Consider the following 6,862-nt stretch of genomic DNA (forward strand, 5'->3'; position numbering starts at 1 on the left):
CTTGCCATGTGATCCACTTCCCATTGGCCCCGCCCCCGCGGTCGGGCCTCCCTTTGCCCCAGAAACACACTTTCTGAAGTAAGTTCAAAGTAAACCAGGCTTACCGGGGGGGGGTGGGGAATCTGTGGCGAGGCTAGGGGAAGCAGAAAGCTAGCTTAAAATAATTCGAAGTGCTCATTCGGTCGTACGTGTTTCCCATTTCTGAACACTCTCCTCTCTCCTCACAATTGTTGCAGAGCTGCCACCACAGGAATTCACCAACGCCATTTAACTGCCGCTGCATTTTGCATCATGGCTAGGATAGATCCAGTTTATATGGAAAAGAAGAAAGCAACTTTGGAATTTTTTTTCCAAACCGACATGCAATACTAAGCTAAAGGTTCATACATTAAGGTTACTAAAATTTAATTGAAGCTTGTACTAAACATCCAGTGATTGTGGCAATATCTAACATGTTGTGCTTTGATAAATTGCATTTATTGTATTTTTTAGATTTATAGTACTGTATGCTGTTTCTTTGTCTGTCTGGACTATTTGTCTGTTAGTGGATGTATTTGTAGCAAAGAGCTTGCCCATGTGAAGGCATGTTCAGTTTCAGCAATGTTTTTGACTGGGACAATGTCACAGACTTTTAAAAATGTTATTTCAGGAATCTGATTGCTAACAAGTTCTTTAAAACCCCATTTCCATTTTTTGAATCAAACTTTGAGAAATGTAACCTTTGTCCACACGTTTGGTTAAGGACTGTGGCTGGTGGAGAAATAAAACATAAACACACAGCTTCAGTCAAGCAAGTTGCCAACTTGATCTCTGTCTGGGGTACAGTTAGACAAGATTGGGTGCTAAGTATGCCCCTCTTCTCAGGTATGGTCAGGGGAGGTGCAAACCTCTGTTTCTGCTGAGGATACAATCAGGTGAGATACTAACTTTCTGTCTCCAGGGTAGAGTGCAGGCAGCATACAATGGCAGATTGATTTGAGTGCTACAGGTACAACATGAAGAAAAGTCGAGGATGGAGTAGAGTGGGGAACAGACATTGGTGCCATGGTAAGGCTAGAATAGCAAGGGATAGCATGGAAGGAGAGGATGAAATGAAATTGAAATAATGATGGGTCCAATTAATTTGTCTTTGGTGAATGAATGACCAGAAATCTTGTATTCAAAATAGTACTGCTGCAATAAAGATATTAATTTCTCTTCAGTTATTTTGTGAGTCTGCGCTAGAATGTTTAGAGGGTCATTTAGCTCAATTGGCCAGTGCATAGTTTCAAAATAACACCAACAGCATCGGTTCAATTCCTGTTCCAGTTGATGTAGACCTTTGGATTGCCACTTCATCCTGTCCAAGAGTGGAAGGCAATTGCAAAACTTCGCTGACAAAAACTGACAAGGAATCAGAATGAAGGATTAGCAAACACTGAACCAAAGGTGTGCCTTTGGGCAGAGCGCAAATGTATAAGATATATAAATACTCATGATCTCAACTCCGCGTTCGATCGGGAAGCATTGAATAGAGGAAAGACCTCTCCAAGTTTGAAGAGAGAGAGAGCAAAAATACTTTTGTGGTTGCTGGAAGGAAAACTGGAGCAGGAGCAATTGGGGAAAAAAAATTCCAACAAGAAGAAATCATTTGTCCCTTCTCCAACTTCCAGCTATATTTTATTTTTAATCTCTCTCTTCAAACTTGGAGCTGTTTTTCCTCTATTCAATGCTCCCTATGGTGGCTCAGTGGTTAGCACTGCTGCCTTACAGGGGCAAAGACCTGGGTTTGATTCTAGCCTACAACAACTGTCTATGTGGAGTTTGTATATTTTCCCCGTGTCTGCAGTGGGTTTCCGTTGAGTGTTCCAGTTTCCTCCCACAGTCCAAAGATGCGCAGCTAGGTGAATTGGCCTTGCTAAATTGCCCACAGTTTTCAGTGATATCTAGGTTAGGTGCATTAATCAGGGGAAATGTAGAGTTAATAGGGTAGGGGAATGGGTCTGGGGGAGTTACTCTTTGGAGGGTCAGTGTGGACCTGTTGGGCTAAATAGCCTGTAGAGATTCTATGATTCTATTCTATCATTCAGGATTTCAGAATGAGGGACTGAATCTGAATCCTACTACATATTCTCTATTAATGTAAAATAATTATTTTAATTTTCTAATCTAATTTCAAAACCTGCAAGATGGTGAACTTTTAAGCTCTCAATTCATCATGTGTTATTTTTGGAGTCATAGAGATGCATAGCACGGAAACAGGCCCTTCGGTCCAATGCCTCCACGCCAACCAGATATCCCAACTAATCTAGTCCCACCTGGCCCAAAGGGCTTTTGCCCGAAACGTTGATTTTGCTGCTCGTTGGATGCTGCCTGAACTGCTGTGCTCTTCCAGCACCACTAATCCAATATTTGATTTTCAGCATCTGCAGTCATTGTTTTTACCTCCAAACTCTTCCTATTCATATACCCATTCAAATGCCTTTTAAATGTTGCAATTGTACCAGCTTCCACCACTTCCTCTGGCAGCTCATTCCATACACGTACCACCCTCTGCGTGAAAATGTTGCCCCTTAGGTCTCTTTTATATCTTTCCACTCTCACCCTAAACCTATGCCATCTAGTTCTGGACTCCCCCATCCCAGGGAAAAGACTTTGTCTATTTATCCTATCCATGCCCCTCATAATTTTATAAACCTCTAAGTTCACCTCTCAGCCTCCGACACTCCAGGGAAAACAGCCCCAGCCTGTTCAGCCTCTCCCTACAGCTCAAATCCTCCAAACCTGGCAACATCCTTGTAAAGTCTTTTCTGAACCCTTTAAAATTTCACAACATCTTTCCAATAAGAAGGAGACCAGAATTGCGCGCAATATTCCACCAGTGGTCTAACCAATGTCCTGTACAGCTGCAACATGAACTCCCAACTCCTGTACTCAATCCTGTGACCGATAAAGGAAAGCATACCAAACGCCTTCGTCACTATCCTATCTACCTGCGACTCCACTTTCAAGGAGCTAAGAACCTGCACTCCAAAGTCTCTTTGTTCAGCAACACTCCCTAGGACCTTACCATTAAGCATATAAGTCCTGCTAAGATTTGCTTTCCCAAAATGCAGCACCTTGCATTTATCTGAATTAAACTCCATTTGCCACTTCTCAGCCCATTGGCCCATCTGATCAAGATCCTGTTGTAATCTGAGATAGCCTTCTTTGCTGTCCACAATGACCTTCAATTTTGATGTCATCTGCAAACTTACTAACCAAACCTCTTATACTCGCATCCAAATCATTTACATAAATGATGAAAAGTAGTGGACCCAGCACCGATCATTGTGGCACTTTACTGGTCACAGGCCTCCAGTCTGAAAAACAACCGTCCACCACCACCCTCTGTCTTCTACCTTTGAGCCAATTCTGTATCCAAATGGCTAGTTCTCTCTGTATTCCGTGAGATGTAACCTTGCTCACCAGTCTCCCATGGGGAACCTTGCTGAATGCCTTACTGAAGTCCATATAGATCACATCTATGGCTCTGCCCTCATCAATCCTCTTTGTTACTTCTTCAAAAAACTCAATCAAATTTGTGAGACATGATTTCCCACAGACAAAGCCATGTTGACTATGCTTAATCAGTCCTTGCCTTTCCAAATACATGAACATCCTGTACCTCAGGATTCCCTCCAACAACTTGCCCACCACCAATGTTAGGCTCACTTGTCTATAGTTCCCTGGCTTGTCCTTACCACCATTCTTAAACAGTGGCACCATGTTAGTCAACCTCCAGTCTTCCGGCACCTCACTTGTGACAATCGATGATGCACATATCTCAGCAAGAGGCCCAGCAATCAATTTCCTAGCTTCCCACAGAGTTCTAGGGTGCACCTGATCAGGTTCTGGGGATTTATCTACCTTCATGTGTTTCAAGACATCCAGCACTTCCTCTTCTGTAATATGGACATTTTTCAAGTTGTCACCATCTATTTCCCTACAGTCTATATCTTCCATATACTTTTCCACAGTAAATACAGATGCAAAATATTCATTTAGTATCTCCCCCATTTTCTGCAGCTCCACAAAAAGGCCGCCTTGCTAATCTTTGAGGGGCCCTATTCTCTCCCTAGTTACCCTATTGTCCTTAATGTATTTGTAAAAATCCTTTGAATTCTCCGTAATTCTATTTGCCAAAGCTATCTCATGTCCCCTTTTTGCCCTCCTGATCTCCCTCTTAAGTTGACTCCTACTGCCTTTATATTCTTCTAAGGATTCACTCGATCTTTCCTGTCTATACCTGACATATGCTTCCTTTGTTTTCTTAACCAAACCCTCAGCATACCTTATACCTACCAGCCTTTCCTTTCACCCTGACAGGAATATACTTTCTCTGGACTCTTGTTATCTCAGTTCTGAAGGCTTCCCATTTTCCAGCCGTCCCTTTACCTGCGAGCATTTGCCCCAATCAGCTTTTGAAAAGTTCTTGCCTAATATCGTCAAAATTGGCCGAACTCCAATTTAGAACTTCAACTTTTAGATCTGTTCTATCCTTTTCCATCACTATTTTAAATCTAATAGAATTATGGTCGCTGGCCCCAAAGTGCTCCCCCACTGACACCTCAGTCACCTGCCCTGCCTTATTTCCCAAGAGTATTTACTACCTTAAGTTTGGAAATTTTGGTCAATATTTCTGGGAGTGTATTTTGCAGTTTCATTGTTTTGCAGCTGTTGAGAAAAAAACTCAATGTCCTTGTTAATGGTGTACTGGAATTTAAAACTGAAATCTCAAAATAAGATAGATAATAGCACAGATAAACTCAACTTTGGCATTACAATATTTAAACACACATGGATGGAGACCAATATAAATTGGTGATACTAATTTGAGATTATTCTACATAGATAACTGAAGGGTAACCACATTAGGTAGCCATTTTGCTTAATGGATTAATAACTGATTGACTCAGCAGCAGATGCTGCATTCTAACAGGCAGATGGTGCACAATCAAACTAGGTGGAAAGGTGCCGCTGATTATATTGATTTTGGTTGAAAACAGGCCAATGTTTGTGCTGGATACAGGCATTCAAATGCTTTGCCTATGCCAACAGGGAACCTAATGCATTGAAGGTTGTGAAGTGCCCTGTGTGAGGCTGTCTGTGCCCCAATGTTCAGATAGTTTGTAATCTAAAAAGGGGGATTTGCAGAATCTTACATGGATTCATGCAGCTTTTGAGCAAAATAAAATGTAATTCTGCAAGGACAAATTCACTGTATAAACTTATATGTGTATGTGTGTGTGTTACAGTGGGTGGGGGAGGGGGCACGGTAGGAATGTCTGTAAGACAGTATGTGTATGTGTGTGAATGTAAAGGGGTATACATCAGTGAGAGGGTGCATGTGAAAGTGTAGGAGTGTATGTTGAGTGTATACGAGAGAGCTTGTGTATGAGAGAGGGTCTGCATGAATATATGGGTCTGTAGAAGTGTATGTCTGTCTGTCTGTGAGTGTGTGTCTGTGTGTGTAGTGCAGTGGGGTCACCTGTAGTGTGACATGAACCCAAAGTCCCAAGTGAGGCCATCCCCATGGGTACTGAACCATGGGTGTTGCACTTTGCTTTGTTGCCTGTCCCGAAGTCCACCTTGGAGGATGGTCACCCTAACGTCTGAGGTCAAATGACCCGGACTGCTGAAGTGTTCTCTGACTGGGAGGGAACACTCCTGTCTGTTGATTGTTGTGAAGTGTCCATTCATCCGTTGCTGTACCTTTGCTCAGTCTCACTAATGTACCATGCCTCAGGGCATCCTTGCCTACAGCGTATGCGATAGACAATGTTGGTCGAGTCACATGAGCATCTGCCACGTACACAGTGGGAGGCATTCCCACATGTTGTGGTGGTATCCGTGTTGCCACTCTGACATATATTGCAGCATCTACCGTGACAGGGTTGTATGGTGTTGTCCTGAAGGCCCAGCAGTTTGCTGCAAACAATGATCTATTTGAGGTTTGGTGGTTGTTTAAAGGCAAGAAATGGAGGCATGGGGAAAGTCTTGACGAAGTGCTCATCCGCATTGATGATGTGTTGCAGGCTGCGAAAAACATGGCATAGCTTTTCGGCTCCTGGGAAGTGCTGGACAACGAAGGGTACCCTGTCGGTTGCAGCTCATGGCTGTCTTCTGAGGAGGTCATTATGATTTCTCACTGTGGCATGTCACAACTGGAGGTCGATGAGTTGAGCATCATACCCCATTCTTATGAGGGCATCCTTGAGTACTTCCAAGTGTCCATCATGTTCCTCGTCATCTGAACAGATCCTGCATAGGGCTTGTCCATAGGGGATGGCTGTTTTAATATGTTTCGGGTGGAAATTGGAGAAGTGTAGCATCGTGAGGTTATCCATGGGTTTGCGGTAGACTGAGGTGCTGAGGTGCCCATCCTTGATGGAGATACATGTGTCCAAGAATGAGACAGATACTAGAGAGTAATCCATGATGAGTTTGCTGCTGGGATGAAACTCATTGATATCATCATGTAGTTGTTTCAGTGACTCCTCGCCCTGGGTCCAGAGGAAGAAAATGTCGTCAATATACTTGGTGTATGGTGTTGGTTTTAGGTCCTGCATAGAGAAGAAGTCTTGTTCAAACCTGTGCATGAACATGTTGGCATATTGGGGTGCAAATTTGGTCCCCATGGCTGTTCCATGGTCTGGATGAAGAACTGGCTGTCAAAGGTGAAAATGTCGAGGATAAAGCGGATGAATCATAGAACGGTGCTCGGAGGTTGGCAGTTGTTGGTGTTGAGTACTGAGGCTGTTGTTGCAATGCCATCATTGTGGGGGATGCTGGTGTAGAATGCGGAAACATCCATTGTGAAGAGGAATGTTTCCAGTTCGAT

The sequence above is a fragment of the Chiloscyllium punctatum genome, chromosome 8, assembly GCF_047496795.1.
Source record: "Chiloscyllium punctatum isolate Juve2018m chromosome 8, sChiPun1.3, whole genome shotgun sequence".
NCBI classification, from domain to species: domain Eukaryota; kingdom Metazoa; phylum Chordata; class Chondrichthyes; order Orectolobiformes; family Hemiscylliidae; genus Chiloscyllium; species Chiloscyllium punctatum.